This window comes from Schistocerca piceifrons, chromosome 5 (genome assembly GCF_021461385.2).
Source record: "Schistocerca piceifrons isolate TAMUIC-IGC-003096 chromosome 5, iqSchPice1.1, whole genome shotgun sequence".
Lineage (NCBI taxonomy): Eukaryota > Metazoa > Arthropoda > Insecta > Orthoptera > Acrididae > Schistocerca > Schistocerca piceifrons.
This window is the reverse complement of record NC_060142.1, coordinates 693,331,461-693,351,333: the sequence shown is the minus strand read 5'-3', so window position 1 is coordinate 693,351,333 and position 19,873 is coordinate 693,331,461.

Genomic DNA, 19,873 nt, shown 5'->3' with positions numbered 1-19,873 from the left:
CAGATATTTGTTATTAGAAATCCTGTTTGCTGAAAAGTTATTGCACGAGACGAATATTCAAACTAGAATGCTATGATCAAAACTGTGTGCTGTCTACTAGCACAAAATCAAAGCTTAGTGGCGTGACGGAGTTTCTAGCAAAGCGAAAATATACACTAGGAAGCTATTCTGCTACATTCACTCGGCAGGCTGTTAACTGCTGTGTCGGTCTTTTGAAAGAGATACAGTTTCTTACAACAAGCCTTTTCAGCTAACGGATGTGTCTGTCTCCCTTCCATTGGTTTTCTGTCCTCTTTTCTGCTGAATGTTTATTCCTTACCTAGCAGGCAGCTTCATCAACCTGATCCACTTGCGATACAATGGCTCTCTTTCTTCCGCCTCTCTCTCTGGCATGACTTGAATTTGTCCGAGGCAATGTGAGTGAGTTTTAACAAAAAAAAAAAAAATTCTAATTTCTACCGCTTACTGTTCTGTTCCGTAACAAACTTTATTGCTCATATATCGCGTTTCGCTATTTATCCATCATCAGTTTCCCAGGAGCCATTGCTGCATGTAGATCCGGCGTTTCAGGTTGTATGTGAAACAAACATTCGCAGACTAGTCTAGTTATAGGCTAGTGGGAAGTATCTAGTGGGAAGTATCCTCTAGGTTTTCATGAGTGAGTTTGCGAGTATCAGATTATGTGGCATAAATGGCGGTATCTTTTGACTGCACCGACTTAGAAGCCAACGTTAATTATACCGTCAAGGGGGCTGTAGATCTTAGTATATGACACAAATTTCAACTTGCTATGTCTCCCCGATTCCGAGAAAAAGGGGTCTTAACTTTTTTCGTGTAATGTAATTACAGATTTAGAGTTCTGGATTTCTTTCTTTGGTTGTACTGTGAAACGTTGCTTCTTCCCAACAGGAAGTACCCTATAGCTTTTGATGAACGAGTATTTTGGTAAATATGTGACATAAATGCCCGTATCTTTTGACTGCACTGACTAAAGAGCTTCAATTTCTGTACACCGCCAAGGGACCATAAGTCTTAGTAGGCGTCATAAATTTTTTAACCGTCGGACAGAGTAGCAGACGAACAACGAAGTGATTCTTTAAGGGTTCCCTTTTTACTGACTGAGATACGGAATCCGAAAAATCAGTTAGAACTCAGGTGATCGCCCATTTCACGTGTTAGATCCCCTCCATAGGATTTCATGGCTTACTTTTATGGCTAATTATTTATATCACAACTTGCAATAGTCCGTCGGATCTGCAAAGCTTACTGACCATGCGTGTCACCGTAAGCTGTGACGCAACGCCGCAGTATATTCATAGAAGGCCTTATCTTGTTGCACTAATGACGATGGTGGACCGAGCGTATGTTATTTACACTGTCCAGTATAACGTACTGCAACGCAACGACCGTTGACAGGCACCGGATTTATACTAGGGAAGAAGCTGCTTCGCTGTTGCAGAGGTACGAGAAGCGGCGTGACCGTAAAAACTAATGACAACGGTATTGCGATTACGTGACAAGATGCGTGGATTTACCTTTGCATCATTTCCTTCCAGCTGGCTGTTAATGCCGTCAGACATTAAGTGCACTATTAGCGAGAAAACTAACACACCATGGATACCTCAGTCCATAAAAGATGCGGTTAACGGCTTCTCTTGGGAAATGTATCGTATACGTCTATGACATCTTCACTGAAAATTACTTATCTGAAATTGGGTGACCACAGCAACTTACAACTTTACTTAGGAAAATTTTATTTAGTTTGAAAAGAATAACTTGATAATTGGATTCCCATGCAGTATGTCAGATGTAGTCTGCACCCTGTATTTCTGCCTATTTGTACAAAAGTAGACATTCACAGGACACGAGTAAACTGACAACAGACAATCGACAAAATAAAACTAACTGTAATTGAAATATTTCCTCCATAAGTCTCTTTTCTTGAGTCGCGAGCGCTTCAGGAAGCACGTATGTCGCTATAGCTTCGTTACATCGGCACTACTGGGCGACAGGTGTATTGCCGCGCCTTCTTTTATAATATCCGGCGTGAACGCACGTGACGTTGATCGTCTTATGGCACCGTAAGACACACAATAGAGCACCTTCCACTCACCATCGAAACTGGTAAATGCTCTGAGGACGGGACTGCTACAACACGGTCGGAACACCGAATGTTTTAGCATCTTAATAATATGAGTCAGTACCACCAAAAGAATTATAGTTAAGCCTATGTGCAACAACATCTTCTTTGGATGTCTGAAACTACTAAACTTGCTGGAAAGGGGCTATTCTTTGCTGAATTTGGTACAGTGTTACACTCTTTACATGGATTATATGGATCTTCATAGGTTGTGTGTGTGTGTGTGTGTGTGTGTGTGTGTGTGTGTGTGTGTGTGTGTGTGTGTGGCCGGGACGGTGGAAGGGGGGGGGGGGAGGGGAGAGGGGTGTTATTGGCGGCTGTCTAAAGATTTAAGGCATTAACTGAATTGTTCGATATCACTTCACGAACTCAGAACCAAAACGTCAACTTTCATGGTAATCTAGGCTTGTGTTACGTTATAGATCATCTATCTTCACAACTAACAAGGGAAACTTCCCATCGCTTCGCCCTCAGATTTAGCCGAAAGACAGCTCAGTAGACAGCCCGCCAAGAACTGAACACATGTCAAGCATGGAAACAGTAAGAAGGTGTACTGAACTGTTACAAAAGAAGCAAAATAGAAAGGACAAGAAGTGCAATAGACAGCAGCCTGAAAGAGTAACGGCGTTGTGGTTAAAAGACATCTTGGTGGTGAACTGCCAAGGTGGCAAGCTGTGTTCAAACCCCCCTCGTGACAATTTTTTATTTATTTATTTTTAGCGCAAAATTTTTATGACAAGGCGGCTAGTCAACCGAATCCTCGACCGGAAAACACGTCTGGTGTGTCACTCACTGCGTTACTGCCAGTACGTGTTTCTCATGACAGGCATCTCTTACCGACGCACCTAATTTGTACGCCTGGTGAGTGAGTGAGATGTGCCTCCTTGCCGGATTTACGTGTTCGTTTGAGTGTGAATGTGATCACTCCCAGGGAAATGATGGAAACTTAATAGTCCGTCACATAAGCTGCAACAAATGAACGCAACAGTTTCCCAATCACGCATTTTCTCTGTGCTCTGTCAAAACATATGTTTTTAACGTTTTTGAAGCTGCTTTCCATTTTGGAAGTTCTGACTCTTGAAACTCCTTTGTTGTAACATCATTCACATCTGTTTATTGTCTGCTCTCACTATCCATTACGTTTACTTCCGACGGTCACGTATTCTTAGCACGTGACTCATATTCTATAATGAATGTATAGTATGAAAACTGCAAAGACTACAGAAAGAGAGCAAATATTTCAATGACCGGACAGGCAGTTTATAATGTCATGAAAAAATAGATAAAAATAAACAGCTCGAGGAAGTTTTGAACATGTCTCGTCCGCTATACAGGGTGGTCCATTGATCGTGACCGGGCCAAATATCTCACGAAATAAGCGTCAAACGAAAAAACTATAAAGAACGAAACTTGTCTAGCTTGAAGGAGGAAACCAGATGGCGCTATGGTTGGCCCGCTAGATGGCGCTGCCATAGGTCAAATGGATATCAACTGCGTTTTTTTAAAATAGGAACCCCCATTTTTAGTACATATTCGTGTAGTACGTAAAGAAATATGAATGTTTTAGTTGGAACACTTTTTTCGCTTTTTGATATATGGCGCTATAATAGTCACAAACATATGGCTCACAATTTTAGACGAACAGTTGCTAACAGGTAGGTTTTTTTAAATTAAAATACACAACGTAGGTTCGTTTGAACATTTTATTTCGGTTGTTCCAATGTGATACATGTACCTACGTGAACTTATCACTTCTGAGAACGCATGCTGTTACAGCGTGATTTCCTGTAAATACCACATTAATGCAATAAATGCTCAAAATGATGTCCGTCAACCTCAATGCATTTGGCAATACGTGTAACGACATTCCTCGCAACAGCGAGTAGTTCGTCTTCCGTAATGTTCGCACATGCCTTGAGAATGCGCTGACGCATGTTGTCAGGCGTTGTCGGTGGATCACGATAGCAAATATCCTTCAACTTTCCCCACAGAAAGAAATCCGGGGACGTCAAATCCGGTGAACGTGCGGGCCATGGTATGGTGCTTGGACGACCAATCCACCTGTCATGAAATATGCTATTCAATACCACTTCAACCGCACGCGAGCTATGTGCCGGACATCCATCATCTTGGAAGTACATCGCCATTCTGTCATGCAGTGAGACATCTTGTAGTAACATCGGTGGAACAATACGTAGGAAATGAGCATACACTGCACCATTTAGATTGCGATCGATAAAAAGGGGGCCAATTATCCTTCCTCCCATAATGCCCCACCATACATTAACCCGCCAAGGTCGCTGATGTTCCACTTGTCGTAGCCATAGTGGATTTTCCGTTGCCCAATAGTGCATTTTATGTCGGTTTACGTTACCGCTGTTGGTGAATGACGTTTCGTCGCTAAATAGAGTGCGTGCAAAAAATTTGTCATCGTCCCGTAATTTCTCTTGTGCCCAGTGGCAGAACTGTACACGACGTTCAAACTCGTCGCCATACAATTCCTGGTGCATAGAAATATGGTACGGGTGCAATCGATGTTGATGTACCATTCTCAATACCGAGTTTATGAGATTCCCCGTTCCGCGCAATTTGTCAGCTACTGATGTGCGGATTAGCCGCGACATCATCTTCACTGAAAATTACTTATCTGAAATGTCGACCTTACCCGCAATTGGTAAACGGTCCATTTTAACACGGGTAATGTATCACGAAGCAAATACCGCCCACACTGACGGAATGTTACGTGATACCACATACTTATACGTTTGTGACTATTACAGTGCCATCTATCACAAAGCGAAAAAAGTGGTCCAACAAAAACATTCATATTTTTTTACGTACTACACAAATATGAAATAAAACACGGGGGTTCCTATTTTTAAAAAAGCATTTGATATCCGTTTGACCTATGGCAGCGCCATAGTTTCTTCGTTTGATGCTTATTTCGTGAGATATTTGGCCCGGCCACTATCAATGATCAATGGATCACCCTGTACAGTGCAACATCGTGAACACTTTTTTTTTGCGCACTTTGTTCGTTGAACGTTGTGGACGTCACATGACATCCGTTAAAGTTCGTTTGTTAACCCTTCCACTGAGGGTTATTATTTTTTTTTTTTCAGAGACCAGTCAGCTCACTGACCGAACACGCTGAGCTACCGTGTCGGCACTTAAACACGACGCCGTGGCTGTTCATCTTTGCTCAATATTGCACTTGTTGAACTTGGAGCGTTCACTGTTTCTATTTTTTTTTCATGGTTCAGTACGTCTTCCTATTTTCATGGTTGATCCGTGTTTAGTTTTCGACGGGCTATCCACTGGGCCATCTCACCACTAAATCTGAGAGGGGCTGCGATGGAGATTTTTCCATTGTAAGTTTCCGTACTCACATCTGCTCACTTCTCCAACTCGCAATCAAACTGTGATATATCAACCAAACCTATACCTAGAGCTACGCTACATATCAGTCTGTCACAAGTTACTTTGAAACCCAGTATGAAGAAAAAAAAAGAATAATAATAATACTCAGTGCTGTGTTCTACTCCTGGTTATATGTATGACGTCGCACCGCGCATCATCAGTACGTCACGGGATGAAGCCGATATTAGGTATCGGTCGGTTCAACCAACAGCGACTCAAAGGAAGCCCTCGGTGCTTGTTCGTGACGTGACGTCAGCCAGGCACGGCGAACGCCAGGTCTGTTGCAGGCAGAAACGCCTGGGCGTGCTTATCACTATAAATCTCTTATTTTTGGACAAAATGCTTGGTATTTAGATGAAAGATTTTCTTACTATCGTAAAGCTACAAATGAAGATCATAGTTCTGTATTACTGAATCCTGTCGGAACAAACCTAGATCAATATGAGAAGATGCTTTGTCCCATTGCAAGGCTCTGAGCACTATGGGACTTAACATCTGAGGTCATCAGTCGCCTAGAACTTAGAACTACTTAAACCTAACTAAACTAAGGACATCACACACATCCATGCCCGAGGCAGGATTCGAACCTGCGACCGTAGCAGTCGCGCGGTTCCAGATTGTAGCGCCTTGAACCGCTCGGCCACCTCGGCCGGCGAGACCCATTGCAAGCATCGGAAATTTTACATTCAAGTAACTATATTTACTTGATGCATTTTGTTATCGAAACTTACCCCAACCCCCTTACAGTTAACTCGTTTCTTTTATTTATTTATTTATTTTCGTTTGACATCGTCACTGGAAATGTGAACTAATTTACATGTGTAAATGTCCAACTGTTGCCAGTCATTAGAGTACAGTCGTTTTCAACGAAAGGAATTCTAAACCGGAAACAAAATAGCTTCATACATCGAAAATACTGCTGAGCTTAAACTTTTTTAAACATGCACATTAGAAAAGATAAATATTCTCATCTTGTAACTGAAAAGAGAAAATTTATAAGATAAACAAATTTTATTTGATAAAACTAGTATCTCTCTTTTGGCTCTTCTTCTGTCCCCCACCCCCTCCCCCAACGTGTACAATCGCAAGATATTTCATTAACATTCAGTGCTCCTCACCCCATAGTCAAGCAAGATACTTAAAGAAGAGCACCAATATGTTCACAGTTTCTGGTAAAAGCAACCCAGTACAAACGTAACTTCCTCAGATTTACAAATAAGGTAAAGAAGCACGAATTCCATTGCTGCTGGACCACGAACTTGTTTTTGTATGTCAATCCTTAAAACAGGTGGAAATTTAAGTTCATAGTACGCTATTTGTTAAGAAGTGTAATGAATTGCACAAATAATTGATTGGAGAAATCTCTCACAACAATGTGTGTTGGTCAACTACCGCCAATAGTTTCACATTTTCCTGTGTCAGAGAGGGAGACACCACCATTATGAGTATGCCCGCAAGAGACCTGGCGTTCGCCGTGCCTAGCTGACGTGACGTCACCAACAAGCGTCGATGCCTTCCTTTGAGTCGGTGTTGGTTCACCTGACCCGGTGTGAGGACTGGTAAGGCCTTGAGCTTGTATGACTCTGCCTTCGTGTGCAACGTACAGTTGTAAACTGCGCTGTGACTTTTTGTTGCATCTACAACGCCAGTGAGGGCGGAGCGGCCAGTGGAGGCGGTCGGCGCGGGTCAACAGCCAGGAGCGTGTGGCCGGCTGCAGCCATTTGCCTGCACCTCCCGTCAAATGTCGCTGCACGGTCCAGTGGCCGCCGCGATTTCGCTCCGGCCGGCGCGTCGGCCGTTAGCCTCTCGCCCGAGCTCACACTGCGCGCCGCCTCTAGCTCCACCTAACAAGCAGCTCGTGGCCATCCTCCCTCGCAGCCGCTGCCGGCAGAACACACGGCGAGGTACAGCCCTTGCCCCAACGAGGGTATTTGTGGCCATGTCGAGTGCAGGATGGAGCGGGACTCACAGCTGGCGCGACTCCAAGCAGGGAAACGGGGAGGGGCAGATCACCTCCGCCCCCCCCCCCCCCCAAAGAAAACGGCAAGAGCCTTCAAATTTTGTTGTTGTTGTTGTCTTCAGTCCTGAGACTGGTTTGATGCAGCTCTCCATGCTACTCTATCCTGTGCAAGCTTCTTCATCTTACTGCAACCTACATCCTTCTGAATCTCATTAGTGTATTCACGTCTTGGTCTCCCTCTACGATTTTTACCCTTCACGCTCCCCTCCAATGCTAAATTTGTGATCCCTTCTTCTTGTCAAGTTGTGCCACAAACTTCTCTTGTCCACAATTCTATTCAATACCTCCTCATTAGTTATGTGATCTACCCATCTAATCTTCGGCATTCTATTGTAGCACCACATTTCGAAAGCTTCTATTCTCTTCTTGTCTAAACTATTTATCGTCCATGTTTCACTTCCATATATGGCTACACTCCATACAAATACTTTCAGAAACGATTTCCTGACACTTAAATCTATACTCGATGTTAATAAATTTCTCTTCTTGAGAAACGCTTTCCTAGCCATTGCCAGTCTACATTTTATATCCTCTCTACTTCGACCATCATCAGTTATTTTGCTCCCCAAATAGCAAAACTCCTTTACTACTGCAAGTGTCTCATTTCCTAATCTAATTCCCTCAGCACCAACCGACTTAATTCGACTACATTCCATTATCCTCGTTTTGCTTTTGTTGATGTTCATCTTATATCCTTCTTTCAAGACACTGTCCATTCCATTCAACTGCTCTTCCAAGTCCTTTGCTGTCTCTGACAGAATTACAATGTCATCGGCGAACCTCAAGGGTTTTTTTTTTTTCCATGGACTTTAATACCTACTCCGAATTTTTCTTTTGTTTCCTTTACTGGTTGCTCAATATACAGATTGAATAACATCGGGGAGAGGCTACAACCCTGTCTAACTCCCTTCCCAACTACTGCTTCCCTTTCATGTCCCTCGACTCTTATAACTGCCATCTGGTTTCTGTACAAATTGTAAATAGCCTTTCGCTCCATGTATTTTACCCCTGCCACCTTAAGAATTTGAAAGTCAACAATGTCAAAAGCTTTCTCTAGGTACACAAATGCTAGAAATGTAGGTTTGCCTTTCCTTAATCTGTTTTCTAAGGTAAGTCGTAGGGTCAGTATTGCCTCACGTGTTCCAACATTTCTGCGGAATCCAAACTGAACTTCCCCGAGGTCGGCTTCTACCAGTTTTTCCATTCGTCTGTAAAGAATTCGCGTTAGTATTTTGCAGCTGTGACTTATTAAACTGATAGTTCGGTAATTTTCACATCTGTATATACGCATATCAATCTGTATATACGGATATCAATTTCCAAATTTCACAGCTAACTTTCGGAGAACGATGTAGGTTGACACTTAAGGGTCACGAAAATCAGGGCTCTTCATCTCAGAGTAGCACTTTCAACTGATGTTCTCAATTATTTGCTTGATGTAATCGAATCACAGCCCGCTCCGTAGCCGAGCAGTTAACACAAAAACAGAGGCTCCTGCATGGAATTCGGGCTCTATTCTAGGTACTGCCAGGAATTTTTCCTTGGTGCGAGGACTGGACCCGGTACACCAGCCAGCTGAGGAGCTACCTGCTTGAGAGCTAGCGGCTGTAAGGTCGAAACGTCGCCAATGGCTGGGAGTGTGGTGAGATGCTCTTTCATATTGTATCTGATGATGAACGGCTGAGGATGACACGGAAGTCGGTCGGCTATCACGTGGTCTTCAGAACGTGTCCGGACTGTTTCCTTTTTCCTATAGCACACTCTTGTCTTCTTTTCCAGTTTCTACCGCCTACAGTTCCCTTTACTATCATGGAGTTTGTTTCCTGATGTCTTTATATGTCTCCTATCATCCTGTCCCTTCTTCTTGTCAGCGTTTTCCATGATTCCCGTTCTTCGCCGATTCTGCGGGGAACCTTCTCATTCCTTACTTTATCAGTCCACCAACATCCTTCTATACCACCACATCTCAAACACTTCAATTCTCTTCTCTTCTGGTTTTCCCACATTTACCGTAAGGCACTGTACACCAAACGTACATTCTCAGGAATTTCTTCCTCATATTAAGGCCGATATTTGATACTATCACACATCTCTTGGTCATTAATGGCCGCTTTGTGCCTATGATATTCTGCTTTTTACGTTCTTCTATCTTCGCCCGTCATGTGTTATTTTGATTTGAAGATAGCATAATTCCTTCACTTCGTCTACGTCGTGGTCGCCAATCTGGATGTTAAGTTTACAGCTAGTATCTTTTTACTGTTCGTAATTAATTTCGTCTTTCTTCCGTTTACTCAAAATCCATAACCTATACACTATACTCATTAGACTGCCGCGCGGGATTAGCCGAGTGGTCTATGGCGCTGCAGTCATGGACTGTGCGGCTAGTCCCGGTGGAGGTTCGAGTCCTCCCTCAGGCATGGTTGTGTGTGTTTGTCCTTAGGATAATTTAGGTTAAGTAGTGTGTAAGCTTAGGGACTGATGACCTTAACAGTAAACTCCCATAAGATTTCACACAAATTTGAACATTTTTTGAACTCATTAGACTGTTCAATCTATTCAACACGTCCAAAACTTCTCTTCGCTTTCAGTGAGGACAGGTATCTCATCAGAGAATCTTTTAAACCTGACATTCACTCCCATCCCTTAACGATACATTTATTTCCATCATTGCTTCATCGATGTGTAGGTTGAACAGCAGAGACGAAAGAATACGTACGTGACTTACACACCTTTCAGTCCAAGCAATTCTTTCGCGGTCTTCAGCTCTTATTGTTCCTGTTGATACTTTTACATGTTGTGTAGTACCCTTCTTTTCCTATAGCTGACTCCTAATTTTCTCAGAATTTCGAACACCTTGTCCGCAGCTCGTGGTCGTGCGGTAACGTTCTCGCTTCCCGCACCCGGGTTCCCGGGTTCGATTCCCGGCGGGGTCAGGGATTTTCTCTGCCTCGTGATGGCTGGGTGTTGTGTGATGTTCTTAGGTTAGTTAGGTTTAAGTGGTTCTAAGTTCTAGGGGACTGATGACCGTAGCTGTTAAGTGCCATAGTGCTCAGAGCCATTTGAACCATTTCGAACACCTTGCACCATTTCCACATTTTCGAACGCGTTTCCTCGGTCAGCAATTCCTATGAGTGTGTCCTGATTTTCGTTCAGTCTTGTTTCCATTATCAGACGCAACGTCAGAACTGTCTCTGTGGTGCCTTTACCTTTCCTAAAGCCAAACTGATGGTCATCTAACAGAACCGTAATTTTCTTTTCCATTCTACTGTATATTATTCCGAATATTATTCTTGTCTTGGATGCATCAGCTGTTAAGCTGATTGTGCGATAGTTGTCACACTTACTTCCTCTTGTTATCTTCGGAACTGAATGGATGATATTTTCCGTAGGTCTTGCCATTTCACCCAATGATTTTAGAAATTCAGATGGAATGTTATCTATACGTGCTTCCTGATTTCATTTTAAGTCTTCCACAGCTCTTTTAAATTTTGATTCTAATACTAGATGCCCTATTTCTTCCATATACGCGCCAATTTGTTTTTCTATAATGTCACCAGACAATTCTTCCCCCTCATAGAGGTCTCCAGTGTATTCTTTTTACCTATGCGCTCATCTCTCTGCGTTTAACATTGGAATTCCCATTACATTCTTGATGTCCCTTTTTTTATGGGACCAAACTGCTGAGGTCATCGGTCCCTAAGCTTACACACTACTTAATCTAACTTAAACTAACTTATGCTGAGTCAGTCCATTTGATGACCATTTCCTTTTCTAATTCTTCGCATTTTTCCGCAGCCATTTCGCCGTCTCTCCCCGACGCGTATTTCATTCCTAAATGATGTATGTTGCTGTCCTCCTGTCTTTCACTGGACATTTTTGTACTTCATCTTCATCTTCATCTACACGTGGCCAGAGCCTGGGTAGACCCAAAGCACAGTTCGAGGCCCACCCATCGTGTGAGCAGAATGCCAGAAGAAAGACTGACGAAACAACAGTTGAAATAGAGGCCGAGAGGGAGAAGGAATACTGGTAGGCCCGAAATAAGTTGGGCTCAACTGTAAGCTTCGAAGATGGAACAGGGAGTTGGCCTAATCTCCGGAAGTGATGATGGTGACGATAATTAAATCACGCAAAGACGAACTGTATACCGCTCATGTTCTGAGGTTAAGCTCAGTAAAATTAATTTCTATTTCTCATTTCTTGTATCGAAGCTCTATTACCATGTGCAATAAATTGTGAAGGAAATCATCATAACACTAATACGATTACATTTAATTAGCTACTATGACCGTGGGGTAACTTAAATCATCCGTGCAAAGCGCTGTCAAAGTGTATGAGTCTTTGAATTAATTTGTGTTACTGAAATAGCTATTTATAAAGTTCATCGCCGGCCTCGGTGGCCGAGCAGTTCTAGGCGCTACAGTCTGGAACCGCGCGACCGCTATGGTCGCAGGTTCGAATCCTGCCTCGGGTATGGATGTGTGTGATGTCCTTAGGTTGGTTGGGTTTAAGTAGTTCTAAGTCCTAGGGGACCGATGACTTCAGTTGTTAAGTCCCATAGTGCTCAGAGCCATTTGAACCATTTATAAAGTTAATCAATGAATGAGTCATACGAATTAATAGGAAGCAATGTGACCGTTGTAATCCCAAAGGAATCCAAATTCTATAATCTTTAATGGGAAGAATTCGTCCTGTCTATCGTCCTGACCAAAGAGAACATCTTAGAAAAACAACTTTTCAATAACGATATTCGGTTCGACGCTTGTGTAACTGCATGGTACTGAGAATCACTTCTGCGTTGGCGAACTCGGTGGGGTAGTTTTATGAAGGGAAAGAAACAAGAAGAAAGTGCTACACTTCTCCAAATACTGGAGAACGACCAACGCCCGTCGATCGCTTCTTTGCAATTCCCGCAACGAATCGATTGCGGAGTGGAAAGACCGCTTCCCAGCGAGTTCATAAGGAGGCGCGGACGAACTGTTCCTGAAGCGATGGATAAATACATATTCTGCCCCGTTCGTGCGGACCAGTCACGACGCGAGATCTGTATCGTAAATCCGCGTAAGACGTCAAGTCATATGCAAAGCCATTTTCTTACCACTCGATCTGTGCGGCTCGTACAATGTTAACGTTTCAGCTCGCAGACGTGCGAGGTCAGTGGCCGAACGACTGGCCAGATGTGTACAAGAGGAGCTTGCCTTGTATCCGAGAGCAATAATCATCAGCCAGACCGCAAAACCTGCACACACACACACACACACACACACACACACACACACATAAACAGAGAGACAGAGGGAGAGAGAGGGAGACAGTGTGTGTGTGTGTGTGTGTGTGTGTGTGTGTGTGTGTGAGAGAGAGAGAGAGAGAGAGAGAGAGAGAGAGAGAGAGAGAGAGACAGAAAGGAGAGGGCGGCGGATGACCAGGAAGGGTAGGAGTGTAGGATAAGTGAAAGGGCTTCAGAGATGTGTAGACTTACGAGGGATAGTAAAGTTTTAATTATCACCTCGAAAAATATTAAATGACGACCTTCAAACAAACCTAGTGCCAGGTACTCCCTATCAGCCACCTCAGTAGTCATTAGACATCGTGAGAGAGCAGAAAGGGGCGCTCCGAGAAACTCATGGACTTCGAACGTGGTGATTGTGTGTCACTTGTGTCATACGTCTATAAGAGAGATTTCCACACACCTAAACATCCCCAGGTCCACTGTTTCCGATTTGATAGTGAAGTGGAAACGTACGGCCGACCTCGTCTGTTGACTGACAGAGACCGCTGACAGTTGAAGAGGGTCGTAATGTGTAATAGGCAGACATCTATCCAGACCATCATACAGGAATTCTAGATTGCATCAGGATCCACTGCAAGTACTATGACAGTTACACGGGAGGGGAGAAAACTTGGAGTTCATGGTCGAGTGGCTGCTCATAAGCCACACACCACGCCGGTAAATACCAAATGACACCTCGCTTAGTGTAAGGAGCGTGAACTTTGCACGACTGAACAGTGGAAAAACGTTGTGTGGAGTAACGAATTGCGGTACACAATGTGACGATTCGATGGCAGGGTGTGGGTATGGCCAGATGAACATCATCTGCCAGCCTGTGAAGTGCCAACAGTAAAATTCGGAGTCGGTTGTGTTATGGTGTGGTCGTGTTTTTCGTGGGAGGGGGGGTTTGCATCCCTTGTTGTTTTGCGTGGCACTATCACAGCACAGGCCTACACTGATGTTTCCAAACGGTTCAGATGGCTCTAAGCACTATAGGACTTAACATCTGAGGTCATCAGTCCACTACACTTAGAACTACTTAAATCTAACTAACCTAAGGACATCACACACATTCATGCCCGAGGCAGGATTAGAACCTGCGACCGTAGCAGCAGCGCGCCTCCGGACTGAATCGCCTAGAACCGTTCGGTCACAGCGGCCGGCTACTGATGTTTTAAGCACCTTTTTGCTTCCCACTGTTGAAGAGCAATTTGGGGATGGCGATTGCATCTTTCAACACGTTAGAGGACCTGTTCATAAGGCAGGCCTGTGGTGGAGTAGTTTCACGACAATAACATCCCTGTAATGGACTGGCCTGCACAGAGTCCTGACCTGAATCGTATAGAACACCTTTCGGATGTTTTGGAACGCCGACTTCGTGCCAGGCCTCACCGACCGACATCGATGCCTCTCCTTAGTGCAACAGTCCGTGAAGAACGGGCTGCCATCCCCCAAGAAACCTTCCAGCACCTGATTGAACATATACCTGAAGGAGTGGAAGCCGTCATCAAGGCTTGAATTCCAGCATTACCGATGGAGGGTGCCACGAACTTGTAAGTCATTTTCAGCGAGGTGTACAGAATCTTTTGATCACATATTGTAGTGTCAGGCCTTCTCTAGATATCCATACTTCATAGCGCTCCTATTCCCCAACAATGGATGATTTGGTGTAGGTCTTGTAGAGCCCTGTCTTTCAGATATTCTCAAAACGTTTCACTTCAAAAACCATCTCGTTCACATTCGGAAATGCCTGTCACGTAATGGTTTATTCCTCCAAGGAGAGATGAACAAGTCTCTGGAAGTCATGTCAAGAGATTACGAGAGATGAGGCAATATTTGATAGCCGAAAATGCAGGACATGCGAATGTGTCTTGTGGAGAGCTGTGATGTTGTAGTGGAGCAAATAAAACTCTCTGGCAACCTCCCGTAACCTTGTCACGATACGCCCTTGCAAAGGTTTTCCCCGTAAGAATATAATCTGTTAGCACCACACCACAGCAGGCCCAAAATAGACCTTTTGTGATAATCTTTATGTAGTAGGGATGACACATTCAGTTGTATTTACACATCTTATTTTATCCGCAATCGTTTTCGATGTTACATTACGTTTTCTTAATGCTAAGTGATCTTGTGGATATCGCGTAAGAATTACACATCTAATAGAGAGTACAAGAAAACAGATCTCCATCGGCAGGAAAGAAGGGGCAACATAGCGAACATCATTTTTCGTACCCTCAACTTACAGGCGTCATAAAATGGAGTAGCGTAAGCCTAACACTTAACCCAATTACAAATAAAATAAGACCTACACTCACTGCTGAAAGTGATTCGAAGGTACGCGGGTGTATTGCCGGATACAATCGTTGAAGGTGCACAATATTTCGACGAACAACAGTTCCATCGTTATCAGTGGATGCTGATAAAATGAAGTGTGTGCTGACCTTTTTATTTATTTATTGACACGTCAAGTTCCGTAGGATCAAATTGAGGAGCAAATCTCCAAGGTCAAGGAACGCGTCATTACATGAAAGTACAACTAAAAGTAATAACAGATAAAAACAAAATGTTTATGAACCCGAAAAAAGTCAATCAATACGTTTAAGTAAACCTAATCAATAATACCACAAGAAGCAACTTAACTTACCAAGGAACTCCTCGACAGAACAGAAGGAGTGACCCACGAGGAAACTCTTTGAGTTTCGATTTGAAAGCGCGTGGATTACTGCTAAGATTTTTGAATTCGAGTGTTAGCTCATTGAAAATGGAACAAGCCGTATACTGCACATCTTTCTGCACAAGAGTTAAGGAAGTCCGATCCAAATGCAGGTTTGATTTCTGCAGAGTATTAACTGAGTGAAAGCTGCTTATTCTTGGAAATAAGTTAATCTTGTTACAAGAAATGACAGTAAGGAATATATATATTGAGAGGCCAATGCCAAAATACCCAGACTCGTGAACAGGGGTCGATAAGAGATTCGTAAACTTACACCTCTTATTGCCCGAACCGCCCATTTCTGAGCCAAAAATACCCTTTTAGAGTGGGAAGAGTTACCCCAAGATTTAATACCATGCGACATAAGCGAATGAAAATAAACAAAGCAGATTAATTTTGTGTCGAACGATCACTCACTTCAGATACCTTTCGAATAGTAAAAATGGAAGCATTAAGTCTTTGAACAAGATCCTGAACGTGGGCTTTCCACGACAGTTTACTATCTATCTGAACACCTAGAAATTTGAACTGTTTAGTTTCACTAATCATATGCACATTCTGTGAAATTAAAACGTCACGTTGTGTTGAATTGTATGTTAGAAACTGTAAAAACTGAGTCTTACTGTGATTTAGAGTTAGTTTATTTTGTACAAGCCATTAACTTAGGTCATTAACTGCACTATTTGAAACCGAGCCAATGCACACATCATCCCTTACTACCAAGCTAGTGTCATCAGCAAACAGAAATATTTTAGAGTTATCTGTAGTACTCGAGGGCTTATCATTTACATAAATAAGGAACAGGAGTGGTCCCAACACTGATCCTTGGGGCTCCCCCCACTTGACTGTACCCCACTCAGACCCCACATTACAGCCATTTTCAACACTGTGAACAATGATCTTTGGCTAATCATAGCTCACCTCAGATGATGTTGCCCGCAGCCGGCAACGAAACGTCAGGAAGGAGAAGAAGTTTTATATATGGACCACGGCAATTCAGCCCGGAAGTTTTAATTAATGAATTATCTTTGGCTGTCTATTGTTAAAATAAAAGGTGAACCAGTTGTGAGCTACTCCCCGTACTCTGTAATGGTCTAACTTCTAAAGCAATATTTTGTGATCAACACAATCAGACGCCTTACTAAAATCAAAAAAATATGCCTATCGTTCGAAACATTTTGTTTAACCCATCCAGTACCTCAAGGAGAAAAAAGAATATAGCATTTTCAGTTGTTAAACGACTTCTAAAGCCGAACTGTACATTTGATAGCAAATTGTGTGATATAAATGATCAATTATCCTTACATACAAAGCCTTTTCAATAACTTTAGCAAACGCTGATGGCATAGAAACATGTCTAAAATTACCTATATTATCCCTGTCTCCCTTTTTATAAAGCGACTTTACTACTGAGTACTTTAATCGTGCCGGCCGCAGTGGCCGAGCGGTTCTAGACGCTTCAGCCTGGAACCGCGCGACCGCTGCGGTCGCAGGTCCGAATCCTGCCTCGGGCATGGATGTGTGTGATGTCCTTAGGTTAGTTAGGTTTAAGTAGTTCTAAGTTCTAGGGGACTGATGACCTCAGATGTTAAGTCCCACAGTGCTCAGAGCCTTTTGAAATTTAATCGTTCAGGAAACTGATCATTCCTACAGGAAAAATTACAAATATGGCTAAATACAGGGCTAACATGTTCAGCATAGTACTTTAATATTCTGCTAATATATATATATATATATATATATATATATATATATATATATATATATATATCTGATTTATCAGTAACATGGCTTTAATTTTATCCTGTGAATTAGCTATTCTATTTGCGTACCACATATTCTTTGCCTTCCTAATAACATTTTTAAGCACCTTACATTTTTAAGCACCTTACAATACTGTTTGTAATGGGCTACTGTAGCTTTATTGTGACTACTTCTAACATTTTGATGTAATTCCCACTTTGTTCTAAATAATTTCCTTATCCTACTTGTCAGCCACCCAGGCTGCCTATTACTGCTAGTACCCAATTTAGAACGTCCTAATGGAAAGCAGCTCTCAAAGAGCATGAGAAATGTGTTAAGGAAAGCATTATATTTATCATCTATGTTATCGGCACCATAAACATCCTGCAACTCTTGTTCCTTGACAAGGTTTAAAAAACTCTCCATTGCTGTTTGAATTTAGAAGATCTACCAACATCCTTGTTCTTGCACCATCATATACAGAATTTATATTGGAGTCACCATATTTGATTAATTTCTGGTACTTCCTACAAAGTGAATCGAGAACCTCCTCTAGCTTGAGCAAAAATGCTCTGAATTCAGAGGTACAGGGCTTATAAACAGCAACAATTAGAAGTTTCGTTTTACTAAATTTAACTGCCCCTGCTCAGCATTCAAATATCTGTTCAGTGTCGTGTCAAACAGTATACTGTTTTTTATGTACATGGCTGAGCCGTGCATGGCTCGTGTTGTTTCCATTTATTGCTTGCCATCTTCTCTTACGGTACTGCCGCCTCGTTTTCTTATTCCATTTACTGGCATCACTAACTTCTTACCTTACTTGTCTGTGAGTGGCATCAGCAGCTAATATCGACAAGTGCACTGTCGTACCATGCCTGGAGCGACCGGACCAGCAGTGCAGTCGGGACACAGCAGCAGTGAAGTCGGGGACGGAGCGCCGGTGAGGCGCAGACAGCCAGCGCTCGCCGACCGCTGGCGACACACATGAACTGTCAGACGGAGGGAGATTGGAGCGGGACGACCATTGGTTGGTCGTTCGGTTGGTCGTCTCATCGGCAGACGTATATTTGGTCCTTTCACCGTTTCCGGGCCTGAGCAGTCGGTCAGTTGACGTGGAGCAGCGAGGAAGTCCCCGTCGCGCGGATTCGGGCCGAAGCCGCTGGTGGTGTGCGTGCGCTGTTGGAGTCTGAGGTGCTGCTTGCAAGTGCTACGAATTTCGCCACCCACCGATCTTGGACATGAAAGTTAAGTCCTCACTTAACATACTATCGAGCCTCAACCACATTTCTTCGTTTGATCCTGGTTGTCGCTTTTGGGAATTTCCCGTGAGCAACAACGTGTGTGTATTCAAGTCTGCTATGATTCCCGCGATCTTCCTGTGGAGTGTAACTTAATTTACTCCCTGTTATTGAAGTTGGCCAGCGGTATCTTCTGCCTTGTGGCCGTTGACGTAATTTTCAGCAGTGTATTTTCTTCATCGTGTTGTTGCTGTCCAGTGGGCCGTGTAGTTAGACAGCTGAGGTGTTATTGGTCGTTGTGGGCGCCAATATTCTGTGTGTCGTCGTATTGAAATCTTGTGGTCGTTTTGCTGATTGCGTGGAGCGGAATTCATTTTGTTGATTGGTAGGTCGGCTGTCTGTCGGTTGGGTTGCCTTCACATTAAGAGATCATTGGACAGGCTGCCTGTCTCACCTAAACGGGCTTTAGTGCTACAATCCAAGGCCGACCCTTGGAAACTTCTGAGCGCCTTTCCCTGTGTGTTATATAGTAATTTCCCTGTTTGGGTTTTAGTTATTTGGTTGATGCGTGGCCTTCAGCGAGTATCAATACCTGTTAAATTAATGTTCTTGTCTTGCTCTTAAGGCATGCGATTATTATTCTTTATAGGGGCCGTCAGCCGAATTCTATATGAAATATTTTAAGATATGGCCATCTGCCTTTTAAAATTGAAACTCTTCTTTCTAGGGCTTAGGCTGTTAAATTATTTGCTGATGAACGGCCTTCAGCCAAGTTTTAATATCTCTTAAATTAATGTTCTTTTCTTGCCCTTAAGGCATAGGATTTTTATGCTTTTTTATTTTGCCTGAAATGTTTGAAGATAAGGCCTTCTGCCTTTTGATTGAAACTCTTCTTATTGCTTAATATGCGGCCTCCAGCCAAGTTCCATTAAAATTAAATTGCTAAGGCAAGATTTAGAAAATATTCTTGGGTGAAACATCCAGAAAACTTTGTATTTAAATTTCTTGCTTAGACCTTGTGTCTTGGATTTTGAGTGTGGCCTTCAACCGATGTAAAGTTAATCATAGGAGATCGATTTAATTTTTGAGTGTTTTGCATCCTTGTTGTTCAAACGGCTCTGAGCACTAGGAGACTTAACATCTGAGCTCATCAGTACCCTAGAACTTACAACTACTTAAACCTAACAAACCTAAGGACATCACACACATCTGTGCCCGAGGCAGGATTCGAACCAGCGACCGTAGCGGTCGCGCGGATCCAGACTGAAGCGCCTAGAACCGCTCGGCCACTCCGGCCGGCCATCATTGTTGTAACATTGTGTGTTCATAA